Source organism: Notothenia rossii (genome assembly GCF_949606895.1).
Source record: "Notothenia rossii genome assembly, chromosome: 6".
Lineage (NCBI taxonomy): Eukaryota > Metazoa > Chordata > Actinopteri > Perciformes > Nototheniidae > Notothenia > Notothenia rossii.
Window position 1 is genome coordinate 65,750,820 of NC_136909.1, and position 24,662 is coordinate 65,775,481.

The 24,662-nt window shown below is 40.3% G+C and overlaps 1 long non-coding RNA gene across 2 annotated transcripts in view; it reads left to right on the forward strand.

Annotated features, from left to right (window-relative positions):
• LOC307043833 overlaps positions 1–24,662 on the forward strand; it is a 69,844-nt gene that overhangs the window by 19,270 nt on the left and 25,912 nt on the right. Inside the window, exon 3 of one of the 2 annotated variants that reach the window (XR_013809458.1) lies at positions 15,331–16,134. The exons of the other annotated variant lie outside the window; for it this stretch is intronic. This is a non-coding gene — a long non-coding RNA (uncharacterized lncRNA). Of the gene's footprint in view, positions 1–15,330; positions 16,135–24,662 lie in introns of those variants that run through there. 2 annotated transcript variants of the gene reach the window in all.

The following is a 24,662-nucleotide window of genomic DNA, read 5'->3' on the forward strand; positions in this document are numbered from 1 at the left end:
TTGAACGTTGACTTCCACCCGAGGTAATTTTCCGGCTGATCATCAAATTTTGTCAATCCACCTAGCACTAGCTGGCTTTTGGCTAGAAATTTGGCAAGTTCTGACATTTATTTTCTCTGATCTGGGTAATAATGAGAATATGAGCGGTTTTGATTGAGAGCTTGTTCATTATCATGAAATGGTGTGACAGTCTGATGCTGGTCTCTATAAAACCTGCCCTGATGTTGGTCCTGGTGGTGTAATTTAGAATACTGTTGGATGCTTTGCTGTAAGCCAAGATGCTCTCTGCTGAAATGGTTTGCGTCAGGATGCTCATGATGAACCTGATACGGGCTGAACTTATGCTCTAGAGAACCTGTGTCAGACTGTAGCCCCATATGACGTGAGTCAGACTTTAGGCCCTATTGACGTTAATCAGACTGCTGCTGTAGATGACTTGAGTCAGACTGTAGTCCCTGTTGACGTGAATCAGACTGCTGCTGTAGATGACTTGAGTTAGGGCTGGGCGATATATCGAGTTTACAAGATACATCGTGGATTGCACTACATGCGATGTCGTAAATGACCACATCGTGAACATCGGGTATTATGTTGTCAAATCAGTTTCCCGCAGCGGCCAAAATGAGCTTTCCTTTCTCCCTCATATACACAGTAACACACGCAGGCACACACGCAGGCCCCGCCCAACTTGCACACAAACATTACACACACGCACAGAGAGGCATTTGTTTTGAGGAGAGCGAAAGAAAGGTTAGCTAGTTTAAACCTTAGCACAACATGTTATTTTTTTTTTGTATGTCTTGTGAACGCAACGCTGGCATAATATGATGTGGCCTGCTGACATGGCCTGTGTTTAATTCAGCCCAGATGCGGTGACTGCAGGCCAAATCCATGAATGCGGCAGGCAGGTGTCCAAAATAAAGTCGCACCGGTATGAGGCGCAGTGAGAACCACGCACCTGTCAGACTAGCGATTGGGCACATTTACATTTCAGGAGAATAATGAAGATGGTTGTTCCACTCCGTTTCTCACGAGACCAGCGCGCTGCTGTTTGCATTAGTGTGGACTGGACCGACAGAGCTGACACCGGCAGCCTTAATAATTGTGGAAGGATGGACCCCCATCCTGCGAAAAAAAGGAGGAAAGGTGGTGCAGAGAGGGAAAGGGAGAAAAAAGCACGCGTGGAGGAGGCAGCGAAATGTGCTAAAATCACAGATGTATTCAGAACCCCCCGTATGGTACAGAATGACGAAGCAGAAAGTAAGTTAGCCAACATTATGAGCCACATTTCTTTCCATATTGTAGCCTGATGTGCACATCGACTGTCAATAAAACAGTTTCTCAGTCCAATGTTAAGTTAGTGGCAGACCCTGTGTGACTGAGACTGTGAGGCTACAAAAAACCCAAACCTCCTTAATGTTACTCAAGGCAAATATATGTAGGCTAATATAACCATTAGACTGCAGCTAACTGTGGGCCTATACAAGTATATCTTTTTTGTGTGTTGGTTAAAATCGTTTTAATAGAAACCACGAATGAAGACAGTATAAATAACAATGTTTTAATGCAGACATATGTTGCAGGGACTACTAGAATCATCATACTGGCGTGACTGTAAACATCAAGGGGTTAAATAAAAAAAATGTATGTGTTTTAGAGGAAATTTCAGAATATCGCGATATATATCGTGTATCGCGATATAGTCAGTAAATATCGCGATATAATTTAGAGACCATATTGCCCAGCCCTAACTTGAGTCAGACTGTAGTCCCTGTTGACGTGAATCAGACTGCTGCTGTAGATGACGTGAGTTAGACTGCTGCTCTAGAAGACGTGAGTCAGACTGTAGTCCCTGTTGACGTGGGTCAGACTGTTGCTCTAGACGACGTGAGTCAGACTTCTGCTCTAGAAGACGTGAGTCAGACTGCTGCTGTAGATGACGTGAGTTAGACTGCTGCTCTAGAAGACTTGAGTCAGACTGTAGTCCCTGTTGACGTGGGTCAGACTGTTGCTCTAGACGACGTGAGTCAGACTGCTGCTCTAGTAGACGTGAGTCAGACTGTAGTTCTAGAAGACGTGAGTCAGACTGCTGCTCTAGTAGACGTGAGTCAGACTGTAGTTCTAGAAGACGTGAGTCAGACTGTTGCTCTAGACGACGTGAATCAGACTGCTGCTCTAGAAGACGTGAGTCAGACTGTAGTCCCTGTTGACGTGGGTCAGACTGTTGCTCTAGACGACGTGAGTCAGACTGCTGCTCTAGAAGACGTGAGTCAGACTGTAGTTCTAGAAGAAGTGAGTCAGACTGTTGCTCTAGACGACGTGAGTCAGACTGCTGCTCTAGAAGACGTGAGTCAGACTGTAGTCCCTGTTGACTTGGGTCAGACTGTTGCTCTAGACGACGTGAATCAGACTGCTGCTCTAGAAGACATGAGTCAGACTGTAGTCCCTGTTGACGTGGGTCAGACTGTTGCTCTAGACGACGAGAGTCAGACTGCTGCTCTAGAAGACGTGAGTCAGACTGTAATCCCTGTTGACGTGAATCAGACTGCTGCTTGACTGTTGGGTTAACATTTATAGTTGTGTGTTGAGCTATGTATTCATTGACTATCTGATGTGAACTTATCTGAGAAGTCAAGGACTCTATCTCTTCCACACTACTTCGGGAGCCTAACTCAGCAGCAGCAGCTTCCATGACCAGTGCTTTAGCGAGTGCTGACTCTGCTTCTTTCTCATGCTGCAGAGCATCTAATCTCGCTTCGATACGAGCTTTCTCAATTTTTATTTCCAGTTCTCGTTGTGAAAAGGCTGCCCTAGCCTGAGCTGCATTAGCTTCCGCACGTGCCTTAGTAGCTGCCATGCTAACACTTGTTGCTGTTGAAGAGCGTGACGATTTAGTAAGGCGGGCGGATTTACTACTGTGGGATACATGAGAACGTGTTTTAAGACTTTCCTTGTCCGATGTTGATTTCAACTCATCCTCCATGATGTTGAATTACAATAACTTGTTGTAAGCAATATGTGTCTGGGCTGTATGACCTTGGATATGCAGCAATCAGAGCATCATACACACATAAATCCACATCTAGATCCAGTTCTTCTGTAATGTAGGTATCATTTCACTATACTGTTCTCCTTTTCAACGTGTGGATATTGAAACTTAACAGCCAGCTAAACTCTCCTCAGCATCATTCCTCCAAGTAACAGGCAGGTGTTGTATTTGGCAGGGATTTTAATGATAAGAAGTGTGAAACTGAAACAAAATACATTTCTCCATAAGTACACATAAAACAATGATATGTTCTTAACATTTACAGAATAAATGTACTTTTTACAAGAACAGGTTATTGCAGGTAAATATGCAATGCAACATTACACAGCATTACGTAACACACTATAACACAGCAACAAGTTCTTACAAAAATAATAATTATCCTTAGTACAAAAATATATTACCACAAATAATATCAAACACTTGTAGCTAAGATAATAATTAGTAACTTGACTTACTGATAATGCCACGTTTTGGGCTTAGAACGAAGGATGGATGGGGATTCTGCAGCTAGTGTTCCCATTACATGCTTATTGCATTATTGTCCATGTGTAAAAGGACTTCCTGGAACTTAAGGAAGTGGTCATAGCCACAAAGGAAGTGCCATCTCTTTCAAAGTACATTTCAAAATAAAAGCTGCCTTCTAACTGCTAATACATTCTTATTTGTGTTCCATGACAGACCACTATATCAATAAATATCCTATTTCTTTTAGTAAATGTCATGTTTTTTCTATTTATACCTTGCATGTGCTACGATGACTTCTTGGCTATTTTTTTATAATAAAAAACAAATTTTATCTAATACACCCAGAGATATTTTTTTGATAATAGTCTCTTTTTCAAATGTACTCTTCAAAGTGCTGATTCTCAAACATTTTCAAAACTCATAAATACAAAAAACAATCAACATGATTCAAAGCATTATTTCTTATTCTGATAAAGTCAATTCCAAATGAAAGTAGTCTTCCGTGAAGTTTATATTCTGCCCAGCCTTCTGTAGGAATTGTGCTATGAAGTGTTGGATTTATTGTCCACTTTGAAATTTAACTGAAACATATTCCCATAGAAGGAAACTTTAAAAGGATATTGAGGGAGCGGAACATTTAGCTTCAGAAAAAGGGTGAAGGGGAGAGGATAATTTAGGGAAAGGAGAGGACAAAATAAGAGGCGGGGAGCGGGGAGCGAGAGAGTAATTACTGGATGTAAAGGCCACAAACAGAGCTCCTGCTGTCGCTGAAAAATCAAATCTGTCAGCAATTAGACGGAGGCCAAGCAGCACTTGTCAGTGGACAATGGGGCAAGAGGAGAAGGGGCTAGCAATTATTAGAGCTGATAGAGTACCTTTATTTATCTAAACAGCAGGTTAGTTGCCCAATCTCCTCCTTTGTCACTTGTTGCCTATGTGAAAGGGGCACCACTTAATCCGAATAGTGTTCCTTGTGGCAACCATCGGGTATTATGCCTGGGCCATGAGCTGGAGAGGGCTTCTTTTCAGCGCGGGTCAGAATAATCCAGGGGTTGATCTCATGCTCTTGCAATGCTTCCTTTTGCTCAAAGCGCTGATCAGGATCCTTTACGTTTGCAGCTATTTATTAGAAGTTTAGTGAGTGGGGGGCACTCGTCGAAAACATGTAGTCATTATCAAAGACTTCTGCTCCTCCAAGTGGCAAAAGCCCACAGAGAGAGGATTTGAGATGTGTGGGGCTTATTTTCATTTAGAGCCGCCTGCAAATACAGACCACATTATAACTTCAGTGTTTCTCACAGAAATATATCAGCATCGAGTAAACGAGGGGAGGCTCTGCTTTGTTTGGTTAATGGAAGAATTGGAGAAATGTTATTAAATGGTGGCTCATAGGGATCCTATTAGTGGTTGCTCAGAGTGTTAACTTCTCAATTAAATGTATAATTTGAGAGAAGAAATTCAAGGTCTCACCTGAGGTTAGGACAATGTTGCCAAATGTGTTAAATCACACAATATATAGATGCAAATCAAAACAAAATATAGCTTTTTCTTAGCTTCCTTACCCTCTTTTACAGTGCACACATTTTAGTTGACTACATCACGTCCTTAATGTGTGTTCATGTGCCCTTTTCCCCTCAAAATACACCACTTTAGAAATAGTTAGTAAAGTTTAACGAGTGCAAATCAGCATGCGTGCTCTGTTCCTGATATTAGTAAAAGCAGTGTTGCACTTCTACCGCATTAATATCATCATGTTTTCTCGTCGTGTCCATTCAAAAGGTAACATTTGTTGGTGCAGTTAATTGCATCGGTATCTTTCAGGTGCAGAATGCACAAGCTTCACTGCAGTTTTACAACAAGAAGCCAGAATACATTAATTTTGACAAGTCAGCAATACTATGAGTAAAGAAATGAGGTGGATTGACATTAAAATATTAGATAATACATTTCATATTATATTAAATTTATGGTGTTTTTAAAAAAAAATCACATGGAAGAAGCCTGGTTATTAATTAAGGCCAAACTGAGAATTAAATCAAATTAATTAAATCACATTTCTGATGATGTGAACTCATCCCATTAATGTGTGTATTTTTAATGTTTCTGACTTGAACTGAGGAAGTTAAGAGCGGAGAAACATCAACCCAATGCGCAGTATCTTATAATATGGTTGATAGCTCTTGTGCTGACACAGGCTAATTTCCTCAAACATCCCAAACTGGAGACAAAATGAATATCAACTTCACTCTCAGTTGTTCAATTCAAATTCAAATTGGAAATTGTATTAATGAGGTTTCAACTAACTTTAAGAATAACAAGAATTGGCTACGTTTATTTGAAGTATGGTTTTGAGTGAGGAGGTGATAGTTTCTGGATAAACGTCTAACATGTCTCTCTAATATTGAGAATAAACATTTTCCATTTGCTCATGAAATTGCCTTGCGAGTCATTTCCAATGTTTTTTTTGGTGAAATTACAGTGAAGTTATTGCTTCAGGTTCAGGAGTGCCGGGACACGCCATCTCCACGCTCCTGCCCTCTACCTCCTCCATCGTAAAGAGGAGCATATTTGCGGCGATGGAGTCCGATTGTCAATAAAGTATGCGGCATAGTAAAGTGGTGTCTTAAATATTCCTTTATATATGGAACCCAGATGTGAACAAATATGAAATCCCATAAATCACCGGAGGCTGATTAGCTTCCTACATTTGGCTATTGAAAAATGCATAAGTACATCACTCATGGCTCAAAGCAGATTTCTGAAGATTACAGAGTTGCATATTTTCTAAATGGGGACAGGTTTTTAATGTGGTTTACAGAGCTCTCCGGAGGCAGAACCAGCAAGAAAGATTCATAAACTGGAGACTGTGAAGGCTGATTCTAAGTTGACATTGAGGTATTTGCCTGTTTCCCACACGTACAAACATGTGCTGCTGAGATACACGACTCACATGAGACAGAGCATCTAAAGAACTCATTTGTACTCACATGAACTCGCAAAAAATTATATCTTTTTATCAGTTTCAGGTTAGAAAAAAGAGTGCAGTTAGTGATATACTACGTTAGAAAATATAAATTCAATACTCCGTCTACGTTAATTGGAAGAAAAATGGGTCTGATTTGAAACTTTGTCGAGGAAAATTGGTGTTCCCGAAGAACACATGAAGAACATGTTTATTTTCTTCAAATTGCTTTCACAGCTTAAACAAATTTAATAAGACTTCTCTTGATTGACAGGAGAGCGCTCTCCCACAATGTCTTCTTTTTGCTCTCACATTCCTCGTCAGCAGCTGTGCGTCGTTTTCAATGAGATGGAGGCTGGAAATCTGCGCTGCACACACACACACCGACTGGGAACAAGTGGGACTTTTATACAAGTCTCGGCGGGCCTCAATGTGCTACTCATGACACATTTCAGATGTGTTATTTCATGTCATTGAGAGTTTTGTAAACTTGGTCGATTTACAGTACATGCTAGATATCACAGCGGTCGACATTAGATCGCGGTTTTGGGGTCAAAAAGTCAAAAATTAAGATTGCATTACAATCAATGGAAAATGCTGCACAGGAAGTGATGCATTTTACATTTCCTGCTTTGTTTGTTTGCACTTTGCAACAAAGGAAGAACTTGTTAGCATGAACGTGAAAGGCAAAAGAATAACAAGACCACCTGTATAGTTAAAAATAACATTTAAAAAAGTGCTGTATCTTGCCAGACATCAGTGTTTCCTTGACTTATCTCTGGCACAATAACAAAAAGCAAAAATGTACAGGTTTCTCACAGATAAAACCCTTAATTTCTCGTCAGTGGAGATGATTTCCTAACTTTTCTCCAGTTTTCCAGCCCTGTGTTTGAGGCAGTTACGTTCTCAGCGAGGCACAGTGGAGGTCTGTGCAGGTGGCACGGCTGCAGAGCCCGGCGGGGGTTTTCTGCTCCCTCTCCACAGGTGCTTATTAGCATATATGAGCTGCCACATGTTCCCAGCTAGGCCGCCGCCCGAGGGGGCAAAATCAGTCTTCGCCCATAATCTTCACAGCCTGACCAGGCCCTTGCTCCTCTAACAGGGGCACATGGCGTAGCGTTTATGAAGCCCAGCAGAGGTATTACCCCTGCGTTTTCTCCCCTCTTTTTTTTTCTTCACTCCTCCCTGAACTGCTGGATAACCTCTCTAAGCATCTGCACCTTTATTTCCATATCCCAAGTTTAAGGTCAGGATGAAAAGAGATATCGATGCACATAATACATATATGTAAGAGATATCTTCTCTCAAAGGCAAAAAGTAATTCAGACTTTACGTTGCAAATGTTACGATATCTAACAGCTCGGCCAGCAGTTGAAATGTGTTGCACCTGGTCGGCATGACAGAAACCCATTGTCATCTTAACAGCCCCTCACCCTGTGAGACATGTGAATGGTTCCGCTGTGTGTGTGTGAGAGTTCGAGTGGGGGGGAGCGCAGTTTGAATAGGAGCTGTCCGTGTTTGAAGTGGGCATATGGTCGTCGCATTTGCATTTAATGCCCTTCAGATTACTTGTTTTAACTCGTGCTAAACACTTCACTCGGTTGGGGCTAATTTGATGAGGTCATGGTATGACCCCGTGACCCCCTCTCTCCGTGTTCGCTAAGTGAAACCAGCTGAGTCACAGAGAGAGAGCCGGGTGGGGAGGGTCTCTGCGATGTGGCTGGATTGGCCTGAGAGTCGCTGAGCCTCACTTACCCATCAATCTACCGTGCTCTGAGATCACGCCGCTGGTGTGAACCCCCCCACCCCCACCCCCCCAAGCATCACAGAGATCCACATCCTCTCCCAAGCAAAGCATCTAGGCAAAACACATTCAATCGACCTGGAAAGAATAACAAATGGCCAAGCTTCTTATCGCTTCCACTTTCAACTTTGGAGATGCTTGCGAAAGCCGATTGGGCCAATATAGATCCAGCCAATGTGTGTGTGTGTGTGTGTGTGTGTGTGTGTGTGTGTGTGTGTGTGTGTGTGTGTGTGTGTGTGTGTGTGTGTGTGTGTGTGTGTGTGTGTGTGTGTGTGTGTGTGTGTGTGTGTGTGTGTGTGTGTGTGTGTGTGTGTGTGTGTGTGTGTGTGTGTGTGTGTGTGACCTGCAAGACCCCTATTAGGACATTTATTTTCCTAAGTGTGGCTATGCTTTCTTATGTTTCAAAACTCTTACCAAGAGGTTTACTGTGACTTTTCAAACATAAGCAATCTTCCAATTCTAGCTTTTCAATTGGGAACAATGTGTTTGGTGTTGGTTACATTTTAGGTATTTGCTGTGCAATTTATTATAATTTTTGAAATAATGTTACAGTAGCTTGTTAGAAACAACACAGCCATAAGAATGCTTAGATATGCATTTGTAACACACACACACACACACACACACACACACACACACACACACACACACACACACACACACACACACACACACACACACACACACACACACACACACACACACACACACACACACACGCACACGCACACGCACACACACACACACACACACACACACACACGCAGCCACACACTCCTCTCAACATGAAAGGCCGTCCAAAGGAATAGTAAAAGCCCTCTTATGGAATGTCAGTGAGGCCCGTTGAAGTACTGATCCACAGCGGCAAACCGGCTCTTTTCTATTGCTGCAGACTCAAGTGTTGTCCAGACTCCAGAGAATAGCCCCGTATGGTCTGAAGGGCTACATTTTCCTAACCTCCAAGGCCACCGCCGCGAAGGCGCCTCAAGAGAGCCTCTTTCGTGTCAAAGGGGGAAAGCCATTCAACTCGAGAATGGCCTCTGGCTTTTGATCAGTTCACAAGTTACAGTTTTGCAGAGGCTCTTTTTTCATGCAAATGGGAAATCTTCAAACACGGCACGGAAATACATCTCATTCGGATGTACCTTAATAGGTAGTGCTTTTAACATGGGAACTTTCACAGCCAAGGACTTGCTTGAAAGCCTCTTTAGAGTAGTGAAAGGCCCGCTCAGCGCCCAGGTGTAGATGGTCCCCTTTAAGATCTTCATTCTGCCCCAAGTTCCTTCTTATCTAGCGCCTTTGTATGTTCACTGGAGACTTTATTGACTCCCAATTAAGGGATTAGGATAAAGATTATTGGAACCGTTTTCAAAACACATAACATTTACTGGCTTTCCCACACCACTTTGGATCCCCACTCGTGTTTTGGCACACATTAACTTAATTGTTGTTGATGGAACAGCTGTTTCCAAGCTTATAGTGTTTTTAAGACCCGTTCTCTAATTATTCCAGCGTCCAGGATAAACTGTTTTCATTCCTTTTTTAACTTATATTCCACATATTTATGCTCAAATCTATACATAATCGTTATTTGAGGAGCTATTTGCAGTGTGGGGTTGCGTAAATATAGTGCAAAGTTTATTCCGAAGGGTCTTTCCCCAAGTGGATTTAAATTCAAAGGTGTTGGAATGTCGGGTTTTATTTGGGGTGTCTCTCTGTGTTTCATGTGTTTCTCTTGGCACTTTGAAACTGCCCATTATGCTCGTATTAAAGTTCATGTTGCTGGAATATTGGGAAGAAGGAGGGGTGAACCAAACTCTCGTCAAGGTCATGTTCCATTGGAAAGAGCCAACAATGCCAGAGCTAATCCCTCCCCCTCCACCGCGCTCTGACCCCATCCCGCGGCTTGTAGAACTCTGTGGTGGGAGAGGACAAGAGGCCCGGCTTGTTCCTATGCTCAACCCGGCATTAGGCGGCCCAGAGCTCCTGGATTATCTGCCAATTAGCACCAATTGTGCCGGACGGCATTAATGTAATGTTCTATATTTTTTAATACCGTTTAATTTTTGCTCCTCTCCTCTCCCCTTCGCCTAATCAAGATTTTCAGCACTCTCTTTTGCCATTTTCTCATTTAAAATAAAAGAGTTGGGGTTTAATTTGGCATTAAGGAGCGTAGAATATGCCTCGCCAGCAGAGCGTTTGTTAGAGGGAGAGAGTTAGCAGGGAAATGAGGGGGGGAGAGACAGAAGGGAGAAAATCATTTTATGGGAGATACTGTGAAGGACTTGTTTGAACAGGCCGCCAGCCTCAGTGTCCTGCTACATTAGCGGGGAAGTCAGCTTTGTGGCGGAATAACGTGTTGCCTCACTATTGTGCCCCCTACGGTGGAAGGGTTTGGTGGGTTTGGATTAGGAGACTCCATTACATTACCCTAATAACTGGATAAAGCCGCCTCATCCAGTGCAACTGATCCTCAAGTATTAGCGCTCATGGCTCGTTACAGCATTTCAGCAGCTGATCTGCAGACAGTTGATTTCTCATTATAACACACTGATAGAAACACACAGCTGCAGTAGACAGAGCTCGAGCACGCCATCACGTTTCATCTCGCAGCAAAGTTGTTATTTATCAGAGAATTTCCCAAAGACCATTGCAGTCGCTTCCCACTGATTCAGATTGGCAATAAAGAAAGTCAACAAATCTCCCCACAATTTAAGAAGCTAAATGATAATCTTTAGTCTGCTATGAGGGGATTTCCACCTAGTTTTATTACCTCGAGAAACCTTTTATACTTTACACATAATTGAGTCTGTAAAAGCAGCTAATCATTATGTAGCATGATGGTTTCACATAGTTTAATTATATATGTGTTGCAGGTGTTAGGGCATGTCAGAAGCTGCATTATGAGATTCGCAGAATATTTTTATCAGCTTTTTTATTTTTTCAAATAGTGTAATTTACCTTGTGTAAGCTGTGCGGGTTGTTTTCACACACCGTGAGAGTAAGAGATATAAAGAGTGAAAGAAAAGAGGGGGATAAAATGAAAAAGTGAGGGAAGGAGTGTGAGGCGACAGCAAACTGAGCGGTGAAAGCAATGAGGATTTCTTTTTTATTAAAATGCAAAATTTTTGTCATTTTAGATCAAAGTGAATTGATGGAGAATGACCTTCATTACAACGTTTGAACATATAAAAAAGCGGCGGCATGAGAATGTGGCAGAGGAGCGAGCAGATTACATATAAAGCCCAGCTTCTTTGATGTTAACTGTCCAGACCAATTAGGCCCCAGGACATGTGAGTCCTGACGCTTTCATGGATAGATTCAGGTTGACTCTCTGCGTGCTGCAACCACACACCAACCCATCCCAGAAATGTCCTCTAAATTAAATCACATTTTTGACTATGATTCTTAAATTAGTTTTGACAAGTAGTAGTAGAATTAGCAGTAATTTCTAGTGGATGTTATTTGTAGAATTACCTAGATATTCACAAAAAAAGTAAAGGAAACTATCTGCGTTAAAAGTCTCACTTTTAGATTTTAACAACTGCAAAATATATCCAAATTTGATCGTAATCGCTGGATGGGCTAGTGCAATATTCAAATAGAAGTATGCTCAATATTTAGGCTTAAATACAATTTATTAGATTTATTTTTGATTGTGGAGTTGCAGAGATAAACGGCCCACAAATGGTATCCTGCTAACTTAACAAAACAAGTTTGTTTCCTACAGATCCTCACACTTTCACCATTTAATATATTTTCCGCCGTGCTGACCTTGCCGTTGGGCCACAGCACCGTACACCACCCCAGCTATTGTCACTCTACAGCAGGAGGAAAATTCTAGCCGGCCCCTCTTGTTGGGACCTTTTTCTTTGCTGTGGGCCCTTCCCGCAGGTGTGCGAAGGTCCTAGCTCCCCCTGTTTGATTACGGCAGGCCAAACACCAGGATCGCTCCGCCCGGTCCTGCAGGTTTGAATCTGGGCCTCCAAATGCCTTTTAGATCCCTAATCCTAAACACTTAAGCCCTTCCTGATGGGTTCAGCTCCAGGTCCCAGCAATTTAACCAATCCAAATAGTGAGAGCACTGAGGGGTCGAGTTCGGCCGAGTTGACTTTTGGCCCTTTTTTTTCTTTTAATTCAGTGTAGGAACCCTTTCCCATCGATTGAAGATCTATAGACGCAGTTGTCAAAACACAAGAGCCATTGTTGTATTTTATAAAAATATAACTTCACACACATGCTTCTGGCACTAACAATCACCTCTTCATTTTTCCTCTCATTCTGACCGAACTTCTATAAAGTATGAAATTAACTTTCTTGAAAGTCTGAAAAAAATGTCAGAGCTCACTGGATTGGGAAGAGATGTTTTCTTAAAATCAGTGTCATCTACAGTACAGTGCTACACATAAATTACCAATTATTAGTTTCTCTCCCCGGGCGTAGCGGGTGGTTTAATCTTCCCCATTTTCTTCCATGCTGTTTAAGTAAACAGGGCTGTCCAGGCCTCCACCTGTTTCAGGGTGCTTGAGAAATGGACTTTTCCTGAAAAGTCTGTGACCTCTGACCCCTGCAGAGCAGGAAGGGGCTGCCAGGAGGCAAATGCCCTCCTGTGTGGCCAACTGCCATTTAACCCCATAATTGTTACAAGGCAGCTCCTGGCCGTGCAAAACTTGGTTTCCGGAAACTGTTCTTAAACAATCAAATAAACGCACATGCTGGGAATTTGCCATGCCTTAGGCCATGAGAGGGGGCTTGTGAAGCAGTGATTACACATGCACTGCTTGGAACTGACACCTCTGAAAACACATAAAGCGATATATATAAATATATCTTTGTGTTGATTGTATTTGAATTTTATTTTTAAAAAGCGCGCCGGAAGTTATTCTAACTCAAACAAACATAAGTTGTTTATTTTCCATTTCAAATCATGCTAACAAGTACAATTTTATGTCATTTCGAGTTATATAAACTAGCCCACTAATACAGTTCTTAATTGAAATAAAAATAATTGTCTTCTTACAGCCAACATTTCAGCAGTTAAGATCATTTAATGTTGGTGTGGTGTTGAATCACAGCTGGCCTCAGGCTGTGTTGTAGATACAGTGTCCACTTTACCTTTATCATGCAGCGCTCCGGCCCATCAGGCTTTCTATGTGGTTGGCTGCACTTGGTTATTTCTTCCATCCCTACCCATTTGCTCCTCTGCTCGGCGCTCACCTCCAGACTCGGGCTTAGAGTGTTTCCCCAGCAGCCTCTCTGATAGCGGCGCGCTCGGTGATTGCTTCCCAGGATCAGAGCGCATGCAGCACGAGCAGTCGGCTCAGCATACCACACATGCTGCCAGATCAAAGGTCATCCGCGGAGGCCCGGGATTACGGGGGAGGTAAAATTATATTTTTTATCCTTCTGCTTTGTTTTTGATCACCCTATCTGACCCACCTCAACCTACACTCCCACGCCACCTCTCACTGCAGCCCTTTTACGCTCAGGTGTTAGTTTTCAAGAGAGGTGAAGCAGGGTTGACGATTGCTAATGTAGAAAAACAACAGACAGATTGGACGCAACCTTGAGCGGCGGGTTTTTTGGAAAGAGCTCTAAAGAGACTCCAAGGTCAGGGGATGTGGGAACTGCTGCTCTCTCCTGGGTCTGACGGAAATAGTGACCAAATCAAAGACGGCTCTTGAGTGATATGCCGACTGAGTTCACATCTATTTATTACTGCAGGAGGGGGGGTAGCAACTATACAGTAGGTCTATAATGGAAGGGACAGTAATGATGCCTGATGAATGTCATCAGAGGTGTGAATGACTTGTCATCATGGAAGTTATTATCCAAGTGATTACAGCTTATATAAACCCTGTGTTTACCTGTGTGTGCGTATTTTGCACTGCCGTCACATTACTGTGTGTGTGTGTGTGTGTATTATTATTCACTTTTAATTTGGCATTAGCAGAAGCTCTTCATAACTTTTTGCTACAGAGAGCTCGGCCTCATTTGCATGCCACAGAGTGTGTAATTATCACAGAATGCATTGCATTGTGTTAACGTCAAAATTTCTCAAATTTGTAAACAAATAAAAGCAAATACACAGTGAGTGTGTCATTGACTTAGTCTTGTAATTTCAAGGAAATTGCAATAAATGTCATGGTGTTTTTTTCACCATTGTGAGGACAGCCAACATCAAACATTTTTAAAAGAAAAAAGTGTGCATTGTTGGCTAATTATTAATTCACAAAATATTACCCGATGTGTCAGAGTATGTCTCTGGGGCATATTTCTTGTTTTGGAAATGTTTTTTTTTTAAAATACGTCTCCCACCCTGTGTGTAGTCATTCATCTGGAAGAATTAATTATGATGTTTAGTGAACGCTGGATTTTAATGTTCAAGGAGTCACAATTCTGTTAGGTATATTTATTCTAAAAATATAAGTTTAAAGGCAACAAAGAGGACAATGAAAAAAAAACACTTTTAGAAGCATTTACAGAATTAAAATGAATTATGCAAAACGTGGTAAAAGAGTGCACACAATAATAATTTCATTTTTAATTCTAAAGTGTCCTCCTTTTGACACAAATGTCTCCTAAAACATATTATGTGGCTTAAATGAAGTACATTCATTAGCAACTATAAGTTATAGATTTACAAAAGTTGTAAAAAGTTATGCCTATTTATAAATGTCATGAATATCTTCAGTAGATTAAGGCTTGAAATATATATTTTCAAAGGAAATGTGTGGAAGTAATATAGCACAATTTCTTTGTTGCATTTAAAATACTAATACAGCAGATTTTTGGGTGATGCCACAACAATAAAAGTATTTTCTTGAAATATCTTTTAGTTTAAAAACAGTTTTGTGATAAAGGAAGAGAGTAGGGAAGGTAAAAACAAAAAGACAGAGTTGTCCATACAGTACTGTAGGTTGAGTAGTTGTCATTTTTAACATAAGAACATATTGCACCTCTGTCCCAAATGCAAAAATATAAAATAAGTTATTTATTGTCAGGGCATCTTCTAATATTAGTGTTGTTTTTTTAAATCTCTCCTAGCTGTCTCTGTGATATTCTGTGGAAGTGAGAGGCGAGCCGGATGAATAGTGGATGACGAGCCCCCACGGAGAGGAGGCTGCTGCCCCTCCATGTGATTCAAAATGCTCTGCAGAGTGGGAGAGGACCATTAAGTGGTGTGTTATTTACACATCATAAGCCAGTCTATTATATTGACATCCATGCGACCCCGTCCACCGCTGCTCTGCTCACGCCGCAGCTTCCCTCTCTGTTTGCTCTCAACACCAGCATGCTGATTGGGTGATTTTCTGATATGACATTCCAACGCTGCGGACTATGTGAAAGATCTTTTTGTCTGAAATAGTCCAAAAGCATTCATTACCCGGCGAGAAATGAGACAAAAGGTCAAGAAAGCGGATCGACGGGGTGGAGCCATGTGAAGTGGAGGTGGGGTTTACAATCCAATTGGGGATTAAGTTATCTCTTATATCTCTTACTTACAATAAATCCACACGTCTCCATCAGAAATGTCTTGTTTAAACTGTGGAGGAGCATGAAGCAAATGTTTGACTTTATTTAAAATTCATTGTTCAGTATTACATTGCTGGCTGGGGTGAGCCCTGAGATTGCAGAGGTGAGCAAAGGCTGTATATATATATATATATATATATATTTATTTTACTCTCATCCAGGAATTGCAGAATTGCCTTCCTGTTGTTGTCCTCCACATTCATTCTGCCATTTACCTATAGCATCAAAATATTTGACATCCTATAATGGGATCGCATCCAGAGTAATTCTTGTAACTACTGTTGACATAGGAGCCCCATGCAAAATAAATCTTTTTTTGGCCAATGATTTGAATGAACTCTCTGTGAACCATTTCAAGCATTAATGCAGATAAAGGAGAATGCTTTCCCTTTTTAACCCAGATCATTAGAATATAACCACAACAGAGTTGTTACTGTGGGCTCCACTGCCAATACTTTTCAATAAAACGGCGGGTATCTGGAACAATTATCTGCTCAGGGATGTAAACAGTTCAAAGCTATCCTATAAAAGGTGCAGAATATGAGAGCTTTCTTGCACAAAAACATGAATCCAATGATGTTGCTGTTTATATTCTTCTCTTTCTCTGTGTCTCCCACACACACACACACACACACACACACACACACACACACACACACACACACACACACACACACACACACACACACACACACACACACACACACACACACACACACACACACACACACACACACACACACACACACACACACACACACACACACACACACACACACACACACACACACACACACACACACACACACACACACACACACACACACACACACACACACAAAATACAGTAGCCTTTGAAAATAGTCTTCACAAGCAGGGGAGAAATGCAATTATGAGAGGTCATCTTCTACCCCAAAATATTTGTTTAACCGATTCAAGGACTGGAGGCACAAGTACAGTGCATGTTATGAATTCTGACGGATTCATCAACCAATCAAAAGCACTTGTGTAAAAAAAGCTGAGAGAGACATTATTTATCAAAACATTCATGGCTTCAATTTATGATCACAAGCAGTCCAGCTGGGTAAATGATAATATTTCCAAAAAGCAAATATGGAGCCTTTCTAAATTATTTTTTATAAAGCAATTACTGTTTTGTCTGTGGGCATGTTGTTGAATGTATAACACATCAAAGTTGAGATGCTGTTTAGACAGATCCTCAACTGAAGATGTGTGTTATTTTATGATCCGTAGCTACAAGATAATATAATACATATCTGAACACAGAAGTTAGTCATGTCGATCATGTTACAGGTTAAAAGTCTTGTACTTAAAATAATGAAATAACCTTTTTTCTTAAATACTGGGGAACCCTGCGAGCCCCTGGGAGACCCTGCGCCTAAGTTGGGGCATCGCTAACACAGGAGACAACATCTTAGTATAGCCGTTTCAAGCCACAAAGTATTAATAACATTAAATATTTTTTTATTTATGGTGTTGTCCCATCACAGATGATATTTCAAATGATAATTTTTGTTTTATTTTTTAAGATTTGTATTAAAAAAGGTACCTTGTGCTTGATTTGATTTAATCTGTTTTAATTTATCAAATATATTAGAAATTAGACTACACGGAGATCCAGTTTTAAAGTATAAACAAACTTTTTAAAATGTATTTCCCTGCTCCACGAGTCAGATTATGATCCAGGCAGAGGCTAGAGGCTCATGTCCCTGCAACACCGCGCCGGCTGTAAACCATCGGTGTGTTTGTACTGTATGCCATACAAGATGTGGGACGTGACTGAAGCCTCTCAAAGACCGTCAATTAAATCAAAGTAGACCGAAGCTGTGAATTTCACTCAAATTGGACACCAACATGGAAAAATAACGACAGTGTTTTTAAGAGAAATGGAACACCACTGAAATGAACAAATATAGTGTTTATCCTTATCCGGTGAAGTAAAAGAAACTGTTGAATCAAGTTAAATCAAGGTGTTTAAAGTGGAGATACTTTTCCTTTTTACAAAAACTGGATTTAACTTACTACAATTTATTGATTTTAAAATGACATGTTTTCTTCTTATCAAAGAACATTTGCAGGCACTTTTAATATAAATTGTTTATGCAGGAAGTGAAGTATTTCAGTAAAATGGAAAAACCTAAAGTGCCAAATAACCAAACTATTAGGTTAATCGAATACTTTTGAATTTTTATATCAATTCCAAAATCTGCAGCCACTAAAACCAATTTGATATCAGCAATGGTGCCAGTAGAGTAAAACTGTTGCTCAATATGTGTTATATACTTTATTCTACAAGTGAGTATATTAGATTAGTTAAGGAGTTATTGGAAGAGGAAATAAACAATACAAACTAATGAGAAGCTGATTGGGATCTGTGGTAAATCTGGCAGACAATTTCCACTCCTCACCTCTCCCATGAGTCGCAGCACCCACCGGAGCAGGAGGCGTCCCACAGGGAGAGCCTCTGTGTGGTTATCATACCCCATCTAGTGGCTGCAGAGGGGAGAGGGTGGAGGGCAGAGTCAGCAGCAGCCTCTAAACCCCGAGCAGCTGCAGTCAGAAACAGAATCAAGGAGGTTTACACAGGGAATTCGCTCTGGTGTATAATGGTGCTACATAAACACAGTAAATGTAATTAAGTTGTGAAAAAAGAGGAAAACGTATATAAAACTATTTTAAAAAACTGTTAAAAAGAATATGAGGAAATGTTTACAACAAATATAAATATTTAAAAAGTAAGTACAATGATCTGAAAAAAGAAAAAATAGTAATATACAAAAATAATAGACTAAAATGGGATTTTCTTTTATAGATAGATAGTTAGAGAGATAGAGAGAGAAAAAAAAAAGTCGCCTGCGTTTTTGTTGAAATAATATGATAATGGAGACTTTGGACGCAAATCACTGTAAAATTAAAAGAAAACAGAGACATAATTTCATTCAATTTGTTTGAATAACTCATTATGAAGAACTCCTATGTGGTCTGACAATATAGCATTGCACAACATAACACTATTTTAGGTGCAAATTGAATTTCATTTAAGGGGGGGAAAAGCTTTTGGAGGTGTTGAGACTGAAGCGGTACACAGGTTCGTGTTTCAGAGATAAGAAGCCATAAGAATGTGTGAAAGCAATGCCCTCTAGATCCCCTCTTTTCACAACCCTATTATCCAATTGAAAACTGATCTTCAGCGAACTCCCATTGTGTGCCTCTCTCAGAGAATAAATGCACCAAAATTGATCTCAGGTCTCTCAAGTGGGCCCGCCGAGCTGGAGTTTACACATGGGACCATTTTATTCACTTCTGGTGGCAATTTAAAAACATGCAAAACTGAGAGCCCTCCACCACAACCTGCGAGACAAACGCAGGAGCTCCACCTGTCTCATAACCTTGTTGGGGGTGGGGGAGATGTAGCTGTGACAATGTCAAACAATGTGTGTTAACAATTCAACAGTACAGTGGGACTGTCATGCAGAAAGAGCAGCGATTTAGAGCGTCTGCTAATGTATTGTGACTCCTGCTGTCAGCAGTTCAGCTCTACACTCTATAACTGTCCAGCCATCTCCACTGATACGGTTTCAAAAGGCTGCATGCTGAAGCTGCTGGGGCTGTTAAGGATTCACTCTGGTTTTCATGTTTTACATTATAGGAGAGCGAGATGCTTTCAAGCACCAATGTGGCCCAGCTGAATTAAAAATATTCATGGTAAAAGGATAATCAGACTGTTTTGTGCACATATACAGTAAGTCCTAGCTTCTAGTCTCATTATGTGAAGATATAACCTTATTTTAGAAATGAAGTATCACTTTTTGTCAAAGCAAGTAAAGATGCAAGTCTGTGAGCAATACACAAAAAAAAGTTCATTTAAATTGCAATCTAAGACTAAAAACTTAACTACAAAGTATATGATTCATAAGCGATAAATAGTCAATTGATAGTTATCACAATACATCACACTACAATTTAGTTGTAAGTAGATATAAAGACATCGTATTTTTGCATTTGAAAGCAACTTAAACATCAGTTATCATCTCTTTATAAATGATATTATGTACATGTATTTAAAATGTATCTTCATTTCATTTTGGATTTAAAAGATTTAAATACATATATTTATATTTTTCCTGAATATGTTATTCCTTTTAGAATTATTTATGTATTTGGAGGATAGATTTAAACAAGTGGTGTATTTATGTAATATACAATATTTTTACAACGTGTCTAACAAAATACACAGATATAATAACAATGCGTTTGCACTTGGTACCTTCTGTTTAAGACCTCTTTTAAAGTGTGTGACACTTAAGTCATGACATTTTGTTATCTAAATTAAGACTAATAGGGTCTTTGTTAATACAAGTGTAACTAGCAATATGTAATTATGAAACCAGTGCGCACACATGGTGTACCACAAGGATCTATTCATGGGCCCATAGTTTTTAGTTTGCTGATAATACCAGATTACCAGACACAACAGATTTCCATATCAAAAGTACAAAAAAGTACAAAATAACTCAAAATGATTTAAGGATTTTGCTAAGTATCAGTAAATGGAGCAGATTTTCCACAATTTACATATATTTCACAAGTTAGCAATGGGAGATGAAATTGGGATATGTTGAATTTGCTTATAATGAATAAGCTACAGTATAAAGTCAGTGGGGATCATCAGCAAAACAGTGTGGTTAATGTATTTTTGTTATTAACCTCTATTAGTCCATGATTTATTTATTTTTAAGTGATGGTGCTATTTTATGGGCAAATACATACTCCTCTAATCTCTGTACTGCAAAAAGGAGTATAATTGGTGATTTTCTTTAAGAACATATTAATATAGTTTTGATGCTTTCTCTTAAATTATAAAATAATATTGAGCAAAACATGCAGTCCCTAAATGAGGGGTTTGAAGTATAATATTACCATAATCCTTCTATCACCCTTTATTAGGGTTGTCCGTGTGCACTTAGCTTCACATGCATCTCTGATAGCCCTAAAGTAGCACAGTTCTCCTTTTGACCATACCTCAGAGTCTGATTTAAAGTAAACCAACAGGAGAATCAGGATTGAGCTGTAGTTGCTCTGGTCGATAAAAAAAGCCCTATTATATGGTTTATAATTATAAAGCCCTCAGCTGTTTCAGCCTATTTCCTGCGCATCCTTTTAATCAGGCCATAGCCACCATTACATTTGTTCATCCAAAGGGTGATGCAATCCCTGAAGCCAAAGCTCTCTATTCATTAGATTGTTTTAATGTGCCTCAAAGCGGTTGTGCAAATAAACAAGCGGTTACAGTGAAAAGAGAGGAATCCCTGAGTCTAGGAGAGACTACAATTCCAACTTGTTCCTTTTATCTTATTAATCCCACGCAATGTCGTTTTGCAGGTTCCCTAAAAAGGAGGTCTAAATTGCATCTAATGGGCTTCAAATCAAGCACTAATTAAAACTGCATTAACCTTAATGAATCAGAAAAATTGAGACCCCAATTTATTGGAGTTGTGTTTATACAAGGGCTGCTTTCAATAATACATGACGCAACCGGCTGTGTGGGATGAGCCCGTCTTCCTAATGCGAACCTCCTGTGAGTGTGCGAATGTGTGTGTGAGCATCAGTGTGGTGTGTTTTGGCCCTCGTCGTCATTACAGGCCTTGTTAGAGGTTAACTTTAGCAACATTCAGGCGTCTTTAGCGCCGCTGAAGGAGAAGGAGCCGCATGGTGCCAATCAGCGTCACAGGTGTTCATAATTGTCTGTCTAATTGCTTCATTACTGGTGAGGAGGCCTGAGCCCCGTCTGTGCTTTCACCACATCTGGATTTTGGAAAGCCCTCTCCAGTTTAAACGAAAAGCTCTCTCCTGAGTTTTAACATGTATCTGCTTGTTGCCGTGATTTCCCAGGAGCGCGTCATTTATTTGTACGCTGATTCTGACTCAAACGCCTTTAATGGAAATTCCCAAGGGCTTCTGGGGGTGGAGCGCTTACGGCAATTTGTTGACTGGGAGATCTCATTTGTTTTGCCATGAATGAATGTTAAAAGTAAAAGAAAAATACAACATTCAAAGGATGTCAGTGTAGTTTTGTGCTCCAGTGAAGTACGTTGAAGTTCGGAGTGTGTTTTCTATGCTATTCCAGTCGCTTGGTTGGTTAGAGAAGACCCTTGAGATTTCCCTCAAGAGACCTGCTGTCCTAATGAATCAAGCTTCTACGATGTGGGTAGGACCTGAGGGGTAAAAAAAAACGGTGGTTCGTATTACTGTGGCTTCAGCAAACCCGCCAAACTCACCAGCGATCCCTCGCCACTTTTGTTATGTCAGATTCCTGACTGGTATTACAAAACAAAAATGGCACGTTTAAAATCTTTCACTTCATGTCTGTTTGATAAGTCACTGTCTTATGGCTGCAATTCTTCTCCCCGTAAGGAAATGGGCGATAGATTAGGCTGAGGTCACCACAGCTAATGAGACATTTAACATGCCATTTGCAGGAAATGCCCTAAGATCTTCCCTCTTTCTTAGATAAGCTCCACGACGCCCAATGTGAAACGGTAACGACCCTAGGGGACCGACGCTCGACCTCAAACCTCCAGCCACCTATGCCCACCCACACAGGCTGTTATGTATCAATGTTCATGTCAAGCCTGGGCCTGCGCGCGCCAATTAAGTCCCAGCCATATGGATTTCAACTGTGGCTTTTGGCAGATGTTTGTCCAACCCATCGCTCAATTTGGCCCACGAGGGATTTGGTATCACCTTTAGGGAGTTTTGGAGATTTCTGTCAGATTTTGATTATCAGTCTTCATCAGGTGGATTGGTGTTTTCCCAGAGGTGAAATTACGGCCCAGAGTGTCTGTTATTTATACATGAAAGTGATCTCAGTCATCTGCAGTGCCAGCAGTCACTTATGGGAGTCGCCAATGTTAACCTGTGCTCAAATTTGGACCGTGGATTATATTCATGACCAATGATTACATTCTTGCTTTGAATGTATAAAGTTTATTCAATTATAAAAACATTTGGTTGTATAGTTTCTTTCTCCACTTCTGTCAGATGTAGATGGGCATGTCTTAACTTGATTCTCCCTGACAACAGAGTCTTCAGTCAGGCATGTTGAAGTCCTCTGAGGGCACGCTGCCGTTTCTTGTGATGTCAACACTCTAAACACAACATGCTAGTCTTGATTTGTATCATGCATCAGACATTTACACCTCTCTCATACTTAGTGATTACACTACATAATTACTATTATGACGTAATTAGATATGACATTATGGCCAACAATGAGCATCTAAAGCATATCGATTGTCTATCAACCCCCAGAAAGTCAAAAGCATGCGGTAAGTTGCCAATAAAGGCTGCACTTTCTCCTTACCACAAACCGGAGTCAATAATTCCCACCATTGTCTGCCTCAAATTGACTCAACAGTGGGTATTTGAAATACAAGTGGTGAAATATTTCATGTTCTTTGCAGCTTATGTGCAATAGACTTGGCAGCAGCACAATAGCTATGGGAGGTGATTTATTTTCTTAAAGTAATTAAATGCCTACTTGATCATTTTTCGGGGAAAATTTGAGAATGTGGCAAACAAATTAAAAGAGCACTCCATGACTAAACCTATCCCTGGATTGGTGGAAACATCACAAGCGAAACAGGAGCCAAACCTTCTTAATCTACGTAGCTACATTTGGGAGTTTCCGAGGGAACAATTCGGAAACATGCATTCTATTTCTGTTTGCACACGATTATTAATTTCAATTTATGTAACCCCACTTACTCCCACAGTTTAATTAATGATGCTTGTTATCAGCTGTGTTTAAGAGGTAATGGACAATGCTGAATTTTGAGTGTTTACAGTGCTAGAGAAAAATCCTGCTTTACCCTTTGTAATGGACTGCCAGCAAACAAGAGATTAACAGTGTTTGTCACTCTTCCTGCAGCTGTGTTATAATGCAAAGCAAAGAGGGGAGGGGGGTAAGGAATTAAGCGCCTAACTTTGAAATAGCTACCATGGTCAGAAGAACCGGCATGCCCCTCCATCACCTAATCCATACCATAATTCCTGATCTAATTAGAGGGAAGCTCAGCGCGAGGCCTGCCATGAAAAGAATAAAGAACACAGACAGACCGTGTGGGAATAGGAAGTCAGTGAAATAGAAAGAGAGGGAGAAGTAGAAGAGGAAAGAGGAAGAGGAAGGAAAAACAAGTGCACTGTACAGCTTACTGAGCAGGTAAACATGGCTGACCGTACAGTGGTTTGAACAATTTGAATATATTTGGTTAATGTTCAATCCACACATGAGATTATTGACTTGGCTGTAATACTAGTATGTATGGAAGCAATCGAACATATTTCACTAATATTTTCATGAATTAAAACACATTTCGATAACGTATTCATATTTACAATAAAATAGTTGAAGCACATTATAGCCAACAAGGTAAGTGAACGGTTAAGATAATTTAAAATTGATGCATTTGGGTGACATCACACAATAGTTTAAATTAAGCCCTTAAATTCTAGAATCAATGAGATTTTCAACAAGCCATGGCTACCAATTGATGAAATTGTACATGTGATATTATTTTTAATTTATTTGAATGAATCTCATATCTCTTTAATTAATCCTGGTTGCTCTACTTTCAGAGGAAACACCAGATGATATGTAATACGCATTTCTTCTGCCACAAAACATACTGTATATATTTTCATGAATTACATGCCATTTTGCGACAATATTCATCAATAAATTATATCAATATTGATCTAGCTTACTACAATGTGCTTCTACGTATGACTGGCTCAATTCTAAGATGATTGACCATGGACAA